The sequence below is a fragment of the Rhinolophus hipposideros genome, assembly GCF_964194185.1.
Source record: "Rhinolophus hipposideros genome assembly, chromosome: 18".
In the NCBI taxonomy this organism is placed as follows: Eukaryota; Metazoa; Chordata; class Mammalia; order Chiroptera; family Rhinolophidae; genus Rhinolophus; species Rhinolophus hipposideros.
This window is the reverse complement of record NC_138064.1, coordinates 31,010,005-31,029,850: the sequence shown is the minus strand read 5'-3', so window position 1 is coordinate 31,029,850 and position 19,846 is coordinate 31,010,005. Positions and strand designations below refer to the sequence as shown.

Below are 19,846 nucleotides of genomic sequence, written 5' to 3'. Positions count from 1 at the left end.
TTTTGTGTAACCTTCAGCCTCTTTTCTATGTACATCCACATAATAACAAGGCCCATCATTTATTTATTGTTTACTTGGTGCCAATCACTACACTCAAGTGCTCTATAAGCATTATATCATTTAATTCTATTACAATCTTAATACCATTATGCCCATTTTACAGATGAAGACATTGAGGCTTACAGGATTTAATCAATATGCAGAGAATTACACAGCTAGTGAATCATAGGAACTAGTTTTAACCTAAGTATGCCTGACTCCAGAGCCTGTGTTCTTGACCTCAATGTAATATTACTGATTTACATGTGCATTCCTTTAATACTGTAAAATTGTGTTGTTTTATACAAACTGTTTTATAATTATTCTTAAGGTATAACTCTATAATAAAGTAAAGATAAGAAGGAAGAAAAGTGAGAAACATGTAAAATATAAAATTTATATTCTAAAATACATAGAGTATTTAGATTTCATGTCTCAAATAATCAAATGATATTAAGACTTAGCACATGAGAAACAACAGATAATAAAGCACCATAAAGAAAAATGCTCAAGTTTGCTGGTTAAAGGCATACGCACATTACCAGTGTATATGCATTTAATTACTTCTAAATAAATACAGATGATTTTGTAAAGTCTTGGGAGAGCTATGGCAGTTAGAGCTATTAGGATCAATCCTTCCAAGGACCAGTTACAAGAACTATGAAATATATTTCTAGGAAATATCTACTGAAGTAGTGAATGAAGAAATGATTCTGGTAGGGTAGGTTTATTTGACTCCTAGAAATATAAATTTGAAATAACAAGTAACAAGGCAGAACACAAACAAGGATATAGATGCTGATTTCACAGTTGGGAAAAATAGTAATTTATATTTAAACACTGATGGAAAGTGAATTGAAAACAACATAAATAATATATGTTTTCTAATCATTGGTTTTCCCCCTCATAAATGTAAGTGCTTAAAACAATTTTTTTAAGATTAAAAAGTTTTTTGTTTTGTTGTATAGATGTTTTCATCGTTGCATCTTATTATTGATTGTTAAAAACACATACATTTTGGCTTATCATTATCCTGGAAAGAAAAGCTGATGGAAGGAAATGTAAAAAGGTGTGGGAGGAGCAAAGACACATGGAGACAAAAGTGAAAGTAGTGGAAATATGGGTGATAATAAAACAATTATATTGCACATTTAGGTAATTATAGTATAATTGAAGTTGCATTTGGAAGTTATCCAAAAAAGCATTTATAAAAATCTAAAACTATACAGCAGACATCTCTGAATTCATTCTTTCAAAATTGAAAAAATGTGTGTGTATTTATTTATTTATTGCAGATTTTTTACACCTACTATATGAAACCATAGTTAATGTCCAATTCATGAAAAGCATCAAAAGACAAATAGCAGGAGTTGCTTTGGATGATGGAATCATTGATTTCCCCGTAAGTCACTCTTTGATTTCTAATAAATCTTCAAACATTAGTAACGCAATGGCTTCTGGACATCTATTATTGTTTTGATTTGGCGCAAACAGACCAACTTCAGTCTTATAATAGAAAGATATGTAAAACATATCCCCCTAATATATACCCCACACAAAACGGTATATGACCTTGGGCAGTGGTTTTATTAGCTTCCTGACAGGGTTTTATTCTGAGCCTGATGTAGAGTCATATCTTAACTAGAGAATATTTCCAAGCATTTTTTTCCTTCTTCAGCACCTTATATTTTTTTATAGCTGATTCAGATGTCTCATGTTTCTTTTCCGTGATTGTCGGACCTTCGGATAACTGAGGTGAATTTTCAGTTTTATTTCTCATGACCCAGATATAATGAAGTGAGGAATAACTTCCAGGAAAGAAAGATTCTTGGGCAGATATCCAGGGGTCTGGTATATAAGGGTATCATTGTAACCTGTGTGAAGCGGGGCTCTAGGAAAGTAAGGCAGACAAGGGAACCATCTGTGGGGACATCTTTGTATGCAGCACTGATGAACGATAGGTGCACAGAGACAGAGAAATCTGTCTTGAAAGATAGTAGTGACCCCAAGGTCTGAGTGGTCCCTAATGTCTGATAATGTCACAGATTGGACACTGAATTTAGAGGATACAAAGTTTCACTTTTTGAACTTTTCATGCCCACTGGATTAGTAAGAGCAAACTATGGCCAACATTTGTTGAATGTTTGTAATTATATGCTAGGGATTGTGCCAAATGCTTCACATGGATTAACTCTGAAATATCACAGGAGATGAGTATCTTTATTGCCCCCTTCTGACTTCTAGGAGACCTGAGTCTCAGAGGAGTCTAGTAACATGTGCAAATACACAAAACCAGTAAGTGGTAGACAGAGAGTCTGATTCCAGAGTAGGGGCATTTTGCCATACCTTTGTTTCTCTGACGGATTCTAAAGCAACCTTTTAGTGGCTAGCAAGTTAGGAATTTGTCCAGCATGTTTTGTGGTAGCTGCTTAATCCCGTCTTAGAGACTTTCTTGGAGCAATAACTAGATTAAGAGGTGAAGCAGGTATATTTGCAATGAGCAGTTTATAATTCTTAGGGGGGTGTATGGGAACTCTATGCTTTCTGTACAAGTTTGTTTTTGTAAACCTAGAATGCTCTAAAAACAAATCTATCAATAAAAAATAAGGTCTATGCCTCTGTTTCTGCCTGCTCTCTAACTCCGTTCTCAAATACACATGACCATCTGTCAAAATTTGTATCTAACTATAGACATATACCCAGAACCTCTCGCAGGAGTCCTTCCAGATCGTAAAGATTCCCAACTGGAATGGATTTTCTTCTTCTCCTTGTCTCATGGCAAATGTCTTCAATTGTTATACTTTTCCTAGTCTGCTTGGTGTTAAAACCAGTTGTGTCTTTTCATTAGATTTTGAGTCTCTAAAATATAGAGATCATTATTTTCCTATTCACTTCCAATCCCACACCCAATATCTGTACTATGCCTGGGTACATGATCATGAAAAATTTTTTAACTCAGTTTTCCTGGATCTCTCCAACGTATACAGAAGGTATACATGTTATTAAACTTCTTTTTCTCCTGTTAATCTGTCTTTTATTGTAGGATGTCTCGGTCAAGAACACAGAAGGGTAAGGAAAAAATTATTTTTCCTCCTCTGCAGAGCAATAGACTATACTATATAGTCTAGGTGTGTAGTTGGCTATACCAAATAGGTTTGTGTAAATACTGTTAAAAAGAAAACCACAGGCCCAAAAAAATGGCATCACTTGTGCTAAAATAAAGCTGCTGAATGCCAAACCTAGATTAATACTTGACCTAATTGCTATTTGAACCTCTCCCAGAAACATAATAAACCAGTCTTGAATTCTCTGGTCAACACCAATGAAGAAATCTGTCACTGAGGCTCTCTCCACAATCCACTCCCACGTCCCCATAGAAAGAAGAGGCAATCTGCATGATAAAAATCCTTGCCATTCCCTTCCTCCTGAAAGAAGCTGTCCTGGTCTAAAATTAATTCTTTGTTTTCTTTTGTCGATAGCTCCCTTGCCCCATCCTTCTTCCTATAAAAAGCTTCCATTTTGTTCAACTCCTCTGAGTACTGGGAACTTAGTTGCTAAATGGGATGCTACTTGATTTATAAATCACTAAATAAAGCCAATTAGATTTTCAAATTTACTTGGTTAACTTTTGTTTTTTAACAGTGTACTCTATGATGTTTGCACAACCAGGAAATCACTTAACTGTAAATTTTTTATAACATATCCCTGTTGTTAAGCAGTACACGATTGTAGTAAGTATTGAATACATGGCAGAGGCAAGTATTTGTTTCATACAGTTTTTCTTCTGGAATATGTTGAATTCTTTCTATTTAAAGATATTTCAGCTGTCTCTTTTTTAACCATATTTATGGTCACAATAATTTGCCAGGTAGGGAAAAATTGGAACAGGGATGGCCATTTTATAGATAAGTATGGTATTGTATTTATAACCAGATCTAGATTTATTTTGAAATTACTGTAGTACTTGCTGACTGAATAAATTCATACATATTTACGCAACTATTATGCATCAAACACTGTTGTAGGTGTTGGGGATACCGCAGTGAATAAGATACAGTCCTTGCCCTCTATTAACTTTCATTCTAATGTGAACAATGACCAAACATGTCAACTGAAAAATAATTATCAACTACATGTTTCGCCACCAGAAAGGATTTATTCCAGGAAGAAGAAAGAGTTGCAATCCAGTGCATGCAGACAGGGCAAGCCACGTGCATACTCTGGCTTAAGTGCCATTTATATAAGGGAGGGTATTTATATAAGGGAAAATGGAAGTTATCAGAGGGAAGTTAGAACCACAGAGTATTATTACCAACAGAGTTCTTCCTATAGAGTTCTCACCATTTCTCGAGTGTGAGAATTTCCATAAGCCCTAGCTCCTCTCACAGATCCTTCCAACTGATTATGTTCCCTTCAAGTTCCAGTTAGAATTATTACACGTAGATACTCAAGACACATGATGAAAAGCTTATCTATATAGTGGTGCCAAACCTGAGTTGATTAGAACCCCGAAATCCATTCCTGGGCCTTCAAATTTAGCCGTTATGGCAAGGTTTGGGGGCAGTCCAAGAAGGGATACCCAGGATTTTAAAAGCTAGGACTCTAAGAAACAATGTTGTGGAGGCAAGCTATAGGTCCTTTTTTTCTTCTGCGAAAAAATAGGAATAAATCAGACATACAAGTCTGTGTGTAGCAGATGGATGGGATCTGAGCTTACTCTTTCTATTTAAATAACCTTAAAGTAATTGTCTGGGAGTGCAAGTTGTTTAATGTTGGCAGGTCAGCGGGAGCTCCCAAAACACTGAAACTCTTCTGTTCCTAGCAACTTAGGTGTGAGTTCTGCCCCTCGCACGGGGAGAGGCCGATTGACCGCCGCTGGTTGCCTGCTGGCCTCCAGCGTCTGGACCAGCGCCACTCCCTCCTCGAGAGACCGGGTGAGGGAGACGCGGAGCGGAGGACGCTCCCGCGGGAGGGGCGCGGGGCGTGGAGGGCGTGGGCCGGGGGCGGGGCGAGCCCCGCAGGCTGGGTGCTCCCGGGAGCTGTCAGTGTCAGGCTCGGCGCGAGAGAGGAAGTGCTGGCTCCCGGAGGAGCGGGAGCCGAGCGGCCGGCGCAGCGTGAGACAGCACATCCTGCGCGCGCCTGCCGCCCTGCGGAGCCGCCCGGGAGCCGCCGCCGCGCCCGGGGCATCCAGAGCAGCCGCCGCCGAGCGCCTCCAGGTAAAGACAAGGGGGGTGTCGAGCTCTCCCGCCGTCGCGTCGGCGCCCCTCCTCAACAGCCGTGCGGCCCCTGCAGCCGCAGCCGGACCCTTGCCTGGGCCCCCGCGCAGGGTCCTGCGTGCTCCGCTGCGCCCGAAGGTGGCCACAGCCCCCCGCGGCAGCCCCTTCCTGCAGCTCTCCCCGCAGAGCCGAGAGGTGAGTGCAGAGGAGGAGGGGTCGTGGTGTCTTCACCTTGTCGCCCACCTTGTGGGCGGGGAGGGGCGCCCCAGGGAGCCCCGCCTCGGTCTCTTGGGGAGCAGAAGGCCGGCGGCAGCGAAATCCGCACCCCTCTGGGCCACCAGCAGACGGCCCTGGAAGGAGGAGGGAGCTGCAGAGGAAGGGAAAGGATGCTGTTTGATTGCATTCTCAGCTGTCTGCAAAGGTCTTAGATGCTGTTGCTACCCGCCAAGTTGGAGGGAGGGAATGTACTTCCAGCAGGGCATTAATTAACACGCACGCAGGAAGATGCCAGTTTCTCCCAAGGCTGCAAAAAAGTGCGGGTGGGGGATGTGTTTTCGTAAACACCTTGCCGGCTGCGTGGCTCTCCTTCCCCCACTCCCACTCCCGAAAATCACTCTGGCCTTATAAATCTGTGCGTCGTCATCATGAGGGCTGTGATCCTGGCAGCACCGATGGGAACCGAGTGTGCCAGAGTCTCATGACTTGTACCTCCGCTAATAAGGTTAAGCAGAAACCCAGGATCCGGACAGGAAATTACTTAGGAAATCAGAGACTCAACAAAAATGCCGAAGATGGAATACAATCATTATCCTGGCCTCTGCTACATCTATCTAGGTAAGGGGGCAGGAAAAAGTAGCCAGCCATTTTCTTGCCTGGAATGCATTTCAAGTGGGCATGCTAGACTTCTTGTAGTTCAAGGTTATGAAAAATTGCTTCCAAATATTTCAGATTAGCAGAAATCTCAGCTAACAGTAGAGCATCTGTAACTGCAGAAGACATCATAGGGCTAATATTTAGCACAGATATGGGTGATTGTCTATGTACATATTTTCGTAGTGGAAATTATAGAGAAAGATGATGGTCACTGTTAGTCAATTTGAAATGGAGCTCTCAGTGCAAGTTGCATCCTGGGAGTCCTAGTGGGAATGGGATGAATACTTTCTCCGATTATTTAAAATGCCAAATTTTCTCTGAAAGTTTTGGTGTGGGGGAAAAAAGAGCCCAAACTCTGCTTCTGACCATATTTCTCAATAAAATAAAACCAGACACTCCTACCACTGAGTTGTCTAATGTTCTCTGCATAGACACCAACGCTTCCAAATTTCTTAAGGTGTGAGGACCCAGTGCTCAAAGAGCCACATCTCTTAAAAATCTTCTAGCACCATCTTGGGGATGTTTGGGCCCAGTGCAGGCTTTTCCCAGCCTGTCCAGCTCTGGGCCCAGTTTGGGGACCAGAACATCTCTTTTTCTTCCTTGTCTCTGGCCTCAGGCACAGATTCACCTGCGTCCTCTCCATTTGGACCTCGGCTACTGCAGCCTCTGCTGCCCAGTGCCCTAGAGGAGAGGGATGGCTCAGCTCCTCCTCCTACCTACCCTGTCCTCTCCTGTTGAAAACATGTCCTGAACTCTTGTGGTGTTAAAGATCTACATTGTTAGGTATAATCGCCATTTGGGGTATAGGCAGAGGAAAGAAACTCAACCCACAGGACAATGGGGCAGATTCTTACAGTGGTGGTTCCCGGTGTCTAGTTTCTAACTCCTAAGATAGTAAGAGGAAGTCACCCAGCATTTCTGTCAGCCTGTTTTATGTCTAAGAAGGGGCTCTTTAACTTTCTTCCCACCCCTTTTACTTTCCCACTCTCTTCCAAGTCTACATTTGCTAAACAAGCCTTTCTCTTAACTCCAGTGCGGACCCAAAAAATTATTGGCGATCCATCCAGGGTGCTGCACTGTCCATACTCAGACCAGCCCCGAGGTCCAGTCTTGTAAAACACACGCGAGGTCTTTAAATCCAGCTGTGTCTCTGAGCACAGACTGTGTGCTTAGACTACATCCACAGTTAGATACCTAAATGGGCCATTCATTCTCCCTTGTCACCTTGTTTCTGTCTGTCACTTAATCTAGCATCAAAAGAAAAGGACATACTCGTCTGTTGCAAACATAAGTATATTCCCTCACCACTTTGTTCTCCTTACACTTTGTTCCACCAAATAAAACAAAGGTTGATAATATATTGAGCAATTTAGCATTGCTCAGTACATTTAGTAAATGAATTACACTACATTTACTAAAATGTATTGAGCACTTGAACAGGCATTACACTTTATACAACTTTTCCATGTACTAATTTACGTCATCTTTACCAAAATCTTCTGAGGTGTTTTATTATTTGTAATCCTATTTGACAGATGAGGAAACTAAGACGCAAAGATGTCAAGTAACTTTCTGAAAATTGCTCAGCTGATAAGGTGTAGAGACAGGATTTGCACCTGGCAGTCTGACTCTACTCTTCTGTACTATAGAACAATTCTATTGGTTAATTTTCATCTATTGAATACCAGGCTCTTTTCTTATGTTATCTCATTTTATTCCTTATGTTAATCCTATGAAGCAGATAATTATCCATATTTTGCAGATGGTGAAACTGAGTTACGTGACATAGTCAAGGTTATAGTTAACAAATAGCAGAAGTAGGATTCAAGTCAGATCTGTCCAACTCTAAGACCCAAACTCATCCATTTTAGCTAGTGTCCTCTGTGAAACAAAAAGCTGAGCTTGTCTGTTTCTTTTGGGTTTGCTGCTCAGTTTCCCTGTGAGCCATTGTTATTTCCTTTACGCCTCATATGTATAGCCATACTTTTTTTGCTGTGGATGGTATGGCAGACCCAAAGTAGGACTATTGCTCTTTCGAAATTAAATGTTGTCTTGGTTCTAGCTCCTTAACAAAGTTAGCTAATTCCCTGTAATACTGTGTGAATCTCAAATTCCAGGTAAATAGTTGTTTCCTTGATATGGAGATCCCTTTTATTAGGAACTTTTGTGGCTCCTACATCCCCGAGAAAATGTGAGAAAATATGTTCCTTAGGGAACTTTGCTGGAACAAGGAACTTCTGGGGTTGACTCTTTTGAGAATTAACTAAAGTTAACTTGACTCTTATTTGTTTGACATTTTATAAGCCTTTGTCTCGGTACAGGTAAAAATGTATCCTTTTGACTGAGAACTTGGCATCGCTATCTGAGCTCACTTCCTTTGCTTCCTGTCTACAGAGAGCCTGGCATTGGAATGTCAGAGTGAGGCTTGCCTTGTACCATAGACACTGCTGCCCAGATGGCAACCCTGAGGAGCCCACATGTTCATAAACTATCTCCTGATTCATTGTTTAGAGGAGGCATCTTAAACTGGAGTCATAGGCATTGTGGAGGGCAGGTGCATGATATATTCAGGGGGTCATTGAACTCGATAAAACTGATGCAAAATTGTGTGCATTTGTGCATACATGAAGTTTTCTAGGACAAAAATAGGGTATTTGTGCCTAAAAAGAGATTAAGAACCACTAGTTCAAGTGCACTGTTTAAGAAAGGGTGCGGGGAGCAGAGGCCACTCTGCTGAACTGTGTTGAAAACAAGGCAAATCTGTTTGGCCAGAGGAAGCCAAGAAAAAATGTTCTTGGCTCTCGGGACATTTTGGGCATTTCGCTACCAAGGCATGCTTGAGGTGCACAGGTGTAGGTACAACATACACTAACTAATGCGTGCTTGAACCAAGTGAGGTCTCCGGGAGTGGCAGGGAGCCCTGGCACTGTTTGCCATTCATTGGGCACTTACCCTGTTCATATTCAGGGTTCATCAAATCATGCCAACTTCCCTGTGAGGCTGACACTTTAATCTTCATTTGGTAAACAAAAAATATGATGCTTGGAAACATTAAGCCACTTGTCAAGGGCACATGAAGCCAGTTAGCGGAAAGGCTGGATTTCAAATTCCAAAGCCTGTTTATTCTCTTCCCATTGTATCTCATTGTTGCCTTGTGTGGGATGCCAGAAAGTACTGTTTAGTGTAACTTTTTATTGTGGCAGGATGGAGAGTCCCTCAAGAACATGCTCACACTCCAGATAGGAAAAGCCTAAATGTATTACCAAAGGAGAACAAGAAAATTAGACATCTCTCTCTCAGTGTGGCAGACGATAAGCAACCCCTACTTTCCCTCGAGGTGTTCCCACATTTGATTCTGAAGTGTCAGCAGGTATATTGCTCAGCACCAAATACATAGCCCAGAAAGTAAGACACACAAGTAAGACAGCCCAGAAAGTGGATTTGTCAGGGGGAGCCACAAGTCAAGACTTTACTCATTGCAAAGATGAATTTACTTCAAAACTGAATTAAAAGCTGCCAAGTGTTCTGGCGCTTACCTCATATAGTGGCTGCGTCGTGATCCAAAACACTAATTTGATAGTAAACCCGGAGAGGACCTCTGCTTAACAGATGACCTACCTGCCCTTTTGTTTTAGTTCATATCAATCCTTAGATCCTCACATGTAGCTGTACTTGCTTCAAAAATTGACTTACTGCCTAACATTTTCATGCTATACTATAGAACAAGCCACTTTCATTTTGGGGTATGGACCAGGTAATACCCTCAGTGTGGCAAAAACACAAAGCAGAAATTTGTTAGAGTCAAGAGCATTCTTTGTAATAAAAGTAAGTCTCAGGAACTGTAAAGGATGATTGCACTTGATCAACAGATCTGCCTAGGAATAGATACCAGTGTGCTTCATTATGCTTCAACAGTGTTTCTCTCCCATAACCTCTGAAGAATGAATAAATGGATTGTTTGTTTTTTGTTGTTGAGTTGTGTGAGTTCCTTATATATTTTGGCCATTTGCACCTTATCGGAGGCATTGCTTGCAAAAATCTTCTCCCATTCATCATCTACATCTCACAGTATGTGTTTACCACCCAGAGTCAGTTCTCCTTCCATCACCATATATATAACCCCGTTTACCCTCTTCTAGAACCACCCTCCCCCCTTACCCTCTAGTAACCACTAAACTATTGTCTACGTCTGTGAGTTTTTGTTTCTTCATTTGTTTGTCTTGTTCTTTTGTTCTTTTCAGTTTTATATACCACTTGTCAGTGAAATCATATGGTTCTTGACTTTTTCAGTCTGACTTATTTTGCTTAATATTATAATCTCAAGACCCATCCATGTTGTCGCAAATGGTACTGAGATATAGATGATCTACTACAGAATTGTACACCTGAAATCTGTGTAACTTTACTAACAATTGGCACCCCAATAAACTTGAATTTAAAAAAAAAAGAATGCATGAATGAATGAATGAGTGAATTTATTTATTTATTTATTTATTTATTTATTTATTTATTTAATGAATTTGTTTCCCCATCACCTCAGCCCCCTCCCTTTGGCAAGCATCAGCTTCTTCTCTATACCTATAGGTGGGTCTATTTCTGTTTTGTTTATCCATTTTTTTTTTCAGATTCCACATATAAGTAAAATCATGTGGTATTTGTCTTTCTCTGTCTGATTTATTTCACTTAGCATGAATACCCTCTAGGTCCATCGACATTGCATTTGACAGGATTTCCTTCTTTTTTATGGCTGAATAATACTCCATTTTAAATATATATATGTATCACATTTTCTTTATTCATTAATCTATTGATGGGCACTTAAGTTACTTCCATATCTTGGTTATTACTGGTAATGCTGCCATGTATATAGGGGAGCCTATATTTTTTCGGAACAGTGTTTTTGTTTTCTTTAGATAAATACCCAGAAGTGGAATTGCTGGATCGTATGGCAGCTGTATTTTTCATTTTATGAGGAATCTCCATATTATTTTCCATAGTGGGTACACCAATTTACAATCTCGCCAACAGTACATGAGGGTTCCCTTTTCTTTACATCTTCGCCAACATTTGCTATTTGTTGATTTAGTGATGGTAGCCATTCTGACCTATGTGGGGTGTTCTCTCATTGTGTTTTTTATTTGCATTTCTCTGATGATTGGTATGTTGAGCATCTTTTCATATGTCTATTGGCCATCTGTATGTCTTCTTTGGAGAAAAATCTATTCAGGTCCTCTGCCCATTGTTTAATTGGTTTGTTATTTTGCTGTTAAGGTGTATGAGTTCATTAAATATTTTGGATATTAACCCCTTATTGGAGGTATTATTTACAAATATCTCCCATTTAGTAGCTTGTCTTGTTTTCTTGATGGTTTCCTTCACTGTGCAAAAGCTTATTAGTTTGATTCAGTCCAATTTGTTTATTTTTTCTTTTGTTTCCCTTGGCTGAGGAGGCTTATTTCTAAGAGCTATGTTTTCTTCTAGGAGTTTTATGGTTTCAGGTCTTACATTTAAGTCTTTAATCCGTTTTGAGTTTATTTTTGTATGTGGTGTAAGAAAGTAGTCCAATTTCATTTTTTTTCTTGTGTCTCTCCAGTTTTGCCAATACCACTTATCTTTACCCCATTGTATATCCCTGCCTCCTTTGTCATAGATTAATTGACCTTATAAGCAAGGATTTATTTCTGGGCTCTCTATTCTATTGATCTATGTATCTGTTTTTTGGGTTTTTTTCTTTTAAATTAATTTTTTTTTAAATTGGGGAATATTGGGGAACAGTGTGTTTCTTCAGGGCCCATCAGCTCCAAGTCAAGTCGTTGTCCTTCAATCTAGTTGTGGAGGGCGCAGCTCAGCTCCAAGTCCAGTTGCTGTTTTCAATCTTAGTTGCAGGGGGCGCAGCCCACCATCCCATGCAGGAATTGAATTGGCAACCTTGTTAAGCCCTCCCCCACAAATCACCTGAGACATCCGGCTGCCCCACCAGCAGCTCAGCGGCAGCTTGTTATCTTCAATCTAGTTGTGGAGGGCACAGCTCACTGGCCCAGGTGGGAATCGAACCCACAACCCTGTTGTTAAGAGCTCGCGCTCTAACCAACTAAGCCATCCGCAGCCTCTATGTATCTGTTTTTATGCCAACATCATAGTCTTTTGATTATTGTACTATAACCTCTAAAGAACTTTTGAAAATTCTGCTACTCCCTCACCTCCACACATTTTAGGTTGGCATTTGACAGTTTTCATAGTAAATTTAAAGAATCACAATGAATGTGATTTCCAGAATATTGCAAACTTTGATATTTATGAAGAAAATGATAACATCATTCTTTGAATCCAATTAAAGAATGCATTCAAATATTACACCAACTTCTATTTAAAAATTACCTGAAGGAGCTCTTCAACAAATGGGTATTTTTATACCTTGTGGTCGAGAATCACTGTAAGAATTAGGTTTCTTTTCTTTTCCCTTGATAACGTGGAAGAAGGGCTTTTGTGAAATTGGAGGTGGGAGAGGATTACTGAATGAATGTCACTAGCTCTTCCTAAGCCTGCATGTTCTTTAGAAAGCCTTTGTGGACAGGGGCACGCAATGCCAGTTTGAAGAGCATGCAATTGTCTAGCACAGGTGCAGTATGTTCCATGTCATTGTGGAGTTGTTGCCAGGAATCGGGTCCCCAGCCTTTGTCTATGTGGCTGAAACTCAAGGTGGACAGGGCCAAAAGGAACTGCAGAGCTACTGGTCCCATCTCCTGCACTCAGACAGGTGACTGTGTACATAGCTGTCTTTCTCTATTTAATGTTTTATAGGCAAAAATCGACCCACCCCAGTGTTTATCACTATCATCATTATTATTATTATTATTATTATTATTAGTTTCAGGTATAAAACAACACAGTGATTAGATATTTATATATCTCACAAAGTGATAACCGCAATGAGTCTATTACCCATTTGACACTGTACGTGAGTATTACAATATTATTGACTGTAGTCCCTATGCTGTACTTTATATCCCATGACTATTCTTTTTTTAATTATGGCTGACATTCTATATTATTTTATATTTTTTTCAGGTGTACAGCGTAGTGGTTTCCAGTGGTTTTTATTTCAGTGATTCTCAGCCAGAAGCGATTGTCTACTTCAGGGGACATTTGACAATTTCTGGAGACATTTTTGGTTTTCACAACTGGAGAGAGAGGGTGGTTACAGGCAGATATCTAGTGGGTACAAGTCAGGACTGCTGCTGAACACTTCACAGGCTAGTCCCCATGAGAAAGAATCATCCCGCCCAAAATGTTAATAAGGCCAAGGTTAAGAACCCCTGTTTTAGATGTTTGGTTTTCTCATTGAAATCTTGCCTTCTATAATTTAAGTCCATTTATTTGTTTGGTGTTTTACAACATAAGAGCACAACGTCTAAGAGGCATAAGGTAATGGAAAGAAGAAGACAAATATCCCACTTATAGCCTGTTAGAACCTCAGTTTCTTCATCTGTAAAATGGATATAATGCAAAGTTGTTAGGATTGCACATAATGAGAGTACAGAGTCCACTACATGGCACATGCTCAGTGCGTGGAAGATGATTTTTATTAACTAACAGCAACTATATATCACCTTGAAACTTTCTCTTCTCAGGGATGTGTATGATCTTGTTCTTCTTTGAACTAAAGGTACGTTTTTAAAAGATTTTTATTTTGAATTCTACTTGTGTAGGTGCCTCCTTCCCGTTCTAGGCTCTAGGCTCCCTGAGGTGTCCTTGTACAAGCTTTGTTGAGCTGAAATATTAGTCAGAATAGATTCCACTTTATTTTCCTTTTATTATAAGATTTAATTCTTTCCCCTTGGATCGTTTTCATGTGTTTAGCAAAAACATTCACTTCCTGAAATGTAGTCCCCATTGCACGTCTGGGCCCAGTCTCGGTGTGGGCTTGGTAATGCCTAGAATTCTGAAAGCCTTGCCTTCCTGAATCAGGATCACATGGAGCCTTTCTGCTGGGGCAGGGGTGTCTTGAGGAGGACATCCTTTCAGCCTAGAAGTGACAGGCAGGATGGTTTGAGTCTGGTGGTTTCTTTTATGCACCTCTTGGGCTAATTCTCTTGATCTGCCTTTGATCTGACACTCTCCTCTGAGCAGTACAGTACTTTGGTTCCTTTTTGGTGAGAAGAGGGGAAATGTTGATTTATTTGTCAGATTTCTATTTTATACTAATGTCTAGATTGAAGTCAAAAGCAGTGTGTATGTATATTTTAAATGGCGCTAAGGGATAAACAGTGACACAATATTTCATATCCTTTGCCTACAATCAGCTTCCCTTTTAGAATGCAGATTTTCCTACTCTAACCTGAAACAGTACCCATTTCTTTGTTTGACAAGCTGAAGATTTTAGTAATTGAAATAGAAAGACACCCTCTTCTTTGAAAGTAGTTTAGATCCTGTAATGCACATATGGAAGCCTTTAAGCGTTTATCAAGCCCTAGAGTGTGACAGTAAGTCCGTGTATAGGGGATGACATGGCATTCTGTCTCAGAATCAGCTTGTGGAATTTCAGTAGTTGGTGGGTTTGGGTGGTTGAAAAGGTAAGTAGGCCCTGTGGGTACTCTTTGTTTTGACAGTGTCCCCTGTAAATGATGGTACATCTCCTATTTCACCATCGGCCTCATTAGGATCAAAATAGCAAGGGGTAGTGGGAATGGTATATATTTTGTGAAAGAAAGAATAACAAAAAAAGTCTCTGCCTGTTTCCTTGAAAAGTGTGACTTTGTTCACTTTCAGAAGGTATAGGTTACCGCTGATTTGGAAAGAGGATCTTCCCCCTTTGAATGCTTTGAGGCTCAGAGGAAAGTGAGAAGCTATTTACATAAGTTAAAATGCCAAATGAAATCTTCCAGTGCAAATGTGGACCACCCAGGGACATTGTAAAGGCCAGCTTTGGGGTTTTGAATACAGATTTTCTTGCTTCCTCTTTTTAAGCTTTTTAACATTTTTCAAATGCTGCTGAAAAGTAATTGGCATAATAGCAAAAATGAAATCCCATATCTTTTGTCATAGATTTAAACGGGGGGGGGGGTTACTGTAATCATTTCCCTTGTGAGCCCCTTGTTTTTAAAAATAAAGAAATATGAATTCCTAAAATTTGAAGGCCAAGGAGTTGTAGATTTTAAAGTAGGTAACCTACTTTAAACCGTTGTAGGAGAGGAAAGATTCTCTTTAAGTGTTGCCTCGCCCTGGTGAACTTTCCTTTTGGGAGTGGGCCAGGGTATTGGAAATGTCACCTTTAAGATTGTCAGCACCACCACTGCTTTCCCAAACACTGAGGAGGTAAATCTGGGCAGTGCCTGGAAAGAATTGCTGAGCTCCCTAAGGGAAAATTCAGAATAAAAGTTGTTTTCACCAGGGCACATGTTCTGGCAACCATGTAGTTAATTATGACACTTAGTGCTTTCTTAGTCTTTATACCTGTTAAAAAAGAAGTTGTTCATGACACTTGCTAAAGAAATGGTAAGGCAGGCTTTATCTAGGGGTCTAACTCGATAGCTGTCTGGACCCCTATAGTGGGGTTTTTCAGTAAGGGAGATAGATTGGACTCAACTCTGAATATAACAAGGAACAGTGGCATTTATAACTAAGGAACAGGGTGGTGGTCAGTTGACAGGAAAATTACTAACAGGAAATATCAGGGGTCAGGGAAGGGATTCAGGCTAAACCAACCTACCAGTATTCTTGCTGAGGGCAGGCCAGGGTGATCAGATATCACTTGGGAAATGCTGGGAGATGAGGAACCTGATCAGATGTCAATTAGATATCAGCGATCAGATATTGAGGGTGGAGGATTCTAGCTAAACTGACTTGACAGAATACTTGCTAAAGTTGGGCTCTTGAGAACATGCCCACGGACAGGGTCTAGTTGAAAAAGAGGTCAGAGGAGCCTGACTAGAGATTGGTCAAGGAGAGAATCTTTGTCACCCACTTCTCAGAAGGCATTCCCCAGCGAAGATTAGGTGGGGATGGTAAAGGAGGGGTACTTGCACGTGTCAACCATGAGTTAAGGAAGGTGAAAAAGTACCAAAATGCTGGATCATTGAAGTAGATTTGGGACTTGGAAATGTATTGATCAGGTTAAGGTGCATCATGATACAGTAACAAACAACTCCCAAACCTGAGCAGAGTAACACAACAAAATACTTTTCTCTCTCATGTTACATGTCCAGTGTGGATCAAGAAAGGGCCCTGTTCACCACATTCACTCAGAGACCTCTGCTGAGAGAGGCTTCATCTTGATGTATGTTGCCCCAACCCCTCACATTTCATTGGCCAAAGCAAATCACATGGCCCTGCCTGACTACAAAGAAGTTGTTAAGTATAGTCCGAGAGGAAGGGACTAGAATGTTTGCGGTTAACCCAATGACAGAGGAAGGAGAGACTTACTTGAGTTCAGCCTATTCCTGCTGCTACCACACATGTTGGGGTTTCCATATCCAACTTTAGTAGCACCTGAAAGCATGCCCATTTAGAATATAACATGTATTTGAATGATTTTAGCATCATGACTAATAAATCACAAGCTCCTAGAATTAGTGAGCTTACAAATCTAGATTTTACTTATAATGAATAAAAGAAATATGTGTAGGGGTGAAAATTAGCTTCCTGCAGTGGTTTTTCAATTACAGTCAGGAGTATTTATTTAGTACTTATGGAGTGCCAACCATGAGCAAGACTGAGTGCTTTGTGGTTATATGTTATCACATATATCACATGGTTGTCACATAAGGTGAAATATAATAAATACCTAATAGAGGTATCACAGAATACAATGGGAGTTCAAAGAAGGGAAGTGATTGATTAATAATTAAGTGAATAATCACTTTTTTGAATTTGCAGCTGACCAGATCTCAGTTAACCAGGCAAAACTATTTGTATTCATGTTTTATCTTCCTCTTTTGTTCTTGGGCTTGATTTGATCCCAAAAAAAGTCATGACAGTGATTGAGAGGTACTATGAGAGCATGACCTCTGGAACTGGGGTTTAACCCCCCAGTGTCACCCCTTACTAGCCACGCGACCTTGACAAGTTACTTTGCCTCCCTGTACCTCATTTTCTCCATCTGTAAAACAGGAATGATAACAATACTACCACTTCCTAATGTTGTGGTAAGGTTTGAAAGAATAAATCCCACTTAATTTTCCATTCCTTATAGGATTTACATTTTTTCCCCTTGGATCATTTTGTTGTGTTTAGTACAAACATTGACTTTCTGAAGTGTGTCACTTTTGGGGGTATCTGGGCCAAAAGTAAGTGTGGGCTTGGTCATTGCTGGGATTCTGGAAGCTTTGCCTTCCTGAATCAGGATCACATTGAGTATTCTGTGTGTGCTGAAAGAGCAGTATAGAGCTCAGGGTAAGTGCGCTGTAAGGGCCACATGGTCCGTCAGTGTTTTTCCTGGCTTGTGAGTCATCCTTCGTCCAAAGACCTGCAGAGTATCAAGTTGGCCTCTATTCTGATCAGGTCTGCTGAGAACATTTCCTGGTCCCCCTATGTCTCACCCCAGCACTCCAAAGTCATGCTAAATTAAAATCTACTGTGGTATAAATCCAGTGTGGCTACATCATGGAGGCATTCTGCTTGTTTTAAGTCCAGATAGTGAAAAGGTCCACGTGCTTGGGATCAGCACCACAGGTAAAGGCTGGACGAGCTAGCGTGTGGGTATGAAAGACGGGAGGCTGTGTGGCTCATCTTGCCAGATACACACCCTCTCTTTCCTCTAGCTCTTCTTTGGCTCTCCCCTTCCCCCACCACTCCTCAATTACAAAGTGGATGAGCATGAGATGATATTGCAGAGAGCTTGTGGACTGCCGGTAGGTGAAGGGGTGGGCATGAGCATTCTGTCTTTGGTAAATAGGTAGGAGGACACCTATCTATTGTAGCCCAAACTTCTAGGAGAGAGTTCACATCAGTATAATGGAGAAACTTTCATCGATTTAAACTATTCCAGATATGGATGGGCTGCCTTAAGGTAGTGAGTTCCGAGTGCTCAGGGGAGCTCAAGATGTCACCACCAGTGAGGATTGTCTGTGAAGGGATTACTGCACATGAGTAATCCCTGCAATGAGAGGTCAGATCAGTATTTGGTGATCTCTACATTATTTTTTTTCCAAATTTAGGAATCTGTGATTTTGTGTACTTGACAGAGCCTTCCATCACTCTTACCTCTGGTTAAGTTCTGCCATTCACTTGGGGCCAACAATAAGAGGACAGGTGCCAAACAGGAAAAATAAATGTGACAATCTATGTCTACTTCTTTTCCCAAGTAACTGTTCAAGTTGTAACATTCGTTCATTCACTCCTTCATTCAATAACCATTTTCTGAAGCTTCTCCCAGACACTGGAATGCTATAGCAGTGTCAGGCCAGGTTGAAGGAAACTGAGTGGCTTGTGACAACCATTAAAAACAAACAAAAAATGCTTGCATCTAACTTCATTGCAAACTGGCCACATCGCCATGCAGTTGAGGGCTGTTTCATTTGTTCATTTATTTATTAATTCGGTAGTCTTTTAATGTGCCTGATGATACTCAAAGCCTGATCCATCCTAAAGTCGTTTCAAAGGCGTATGCCAGAAACTCCTAACTACTGTTTTCTTTTTACAGTGTGAAGACCAGAAAACTACCGGATAGATGACTTAGGAGTTCCCGCCCTGAATGCTTATTTTATGCAAAGCATGTATTACAAATTCTCATGTTTCTATTTTGGGCCCTTAATTTCTCACTTTTCCATTATATCCAGCAAAGGGGTGACATGTAAGGGAAGTGTTAATTCCAGTTGTTTGCATTGCTTAACATATTTGACTAGATAGGATTGGTTTACCATGGAAATGTTTGATTTTCATCCAGACTCTTACATGTTTTAAAAATAAATGACGTTTTTTCTGAAGAGAAACAGGACCAAAGCGCAGAAACAATTGACCTGGGTCAGTTATGACCCAAGAGTGGAGCACCAAACACACACCTTTGCAGCTTGTTTCCCATGGCACCCCCTCGAGCCCATTTGTCTATACGCTGTAGTCCAGTTAACTGTTTGCCATTCCCTAAACTTGGGCTGCTGCCTGCTGCCTCTGTCACTTCCTTCCACAGGAAATATTCCTTCTCACTTTCTTTCCACAGGAAATATTCCGCAGTTCACATAGTATGTACATTTCAATGTCTGGTTCTTATGGCCCCCTCCTTCCTGAAGCTCACGGCGTGTTCCACTTCCTGCACAATCTCCTTCATGCTCTAAACCTCTGTTGTGTACTTATCCCATCCTCCCTTGCAATGGAGCTTGTGTCTTCAGACCTTACCATATTACAAGCTTTTTGAGATAGATGCTATCATGATCATTTGTGCAAGTCCCAAAGTACCCAGAGCAGCACTTTGCACTTTGTAGGGACTCAGTCAGTGCTTATTGAATTGCATTAACATAAGGATAAATTTAGCATCGTGGAGTCAACTACTTGGGTTTCCTATGTCTCAGCATGTTAGAAAAGTTGGTTGATTAGTGCACTTTGCTTCCTTTAAAAATGTATGGGGGACCTTGGTCAGATACCCAAAGTATTCTCATTTCTCTCTCCATCAGGTAAATCATCCCAATCTCCCTCTCCTCTGTTCCCTTTCTGTAAGTGGTCACTGCAGCAGATCCTGGAGTGGTGGGGAGAAACATAGTCTCATCTACCAAAAGAATTTGGGGTGA

General features: G+C 40.7%; 1 protein-coding gene across 8 annotated transcripts in view; it reads left to right on the top strand.

Moving 5' to 3' along the window:
• The first annotated feature begins 5,063 nt into the window (after positions 1-5,063).
• Positions 5,064-19,846, top strand: part of DYNC1I1 (dynein cytoplasmic 1 intermediate chain 1) — a 289,426-nt gene continuing 274,643 nt past the window's right edge. The window contains exon 1 of one of the 8 annotated variants that reach the window (XM_081079542.1): positions 5,064-5,255. The gene's annotated coding sequence lies outside the window, so the exon portion shown is untranslated. Of the gene's footprint in view, positions 5,451-5,624; positions 6,090-19,846 lie in introns of those variants that run through there. The other 7 variants (XM_081079541.1, XM_081079540.1, XM_081079537.1 and 4 more) reach the window with 7 other exon arrangements.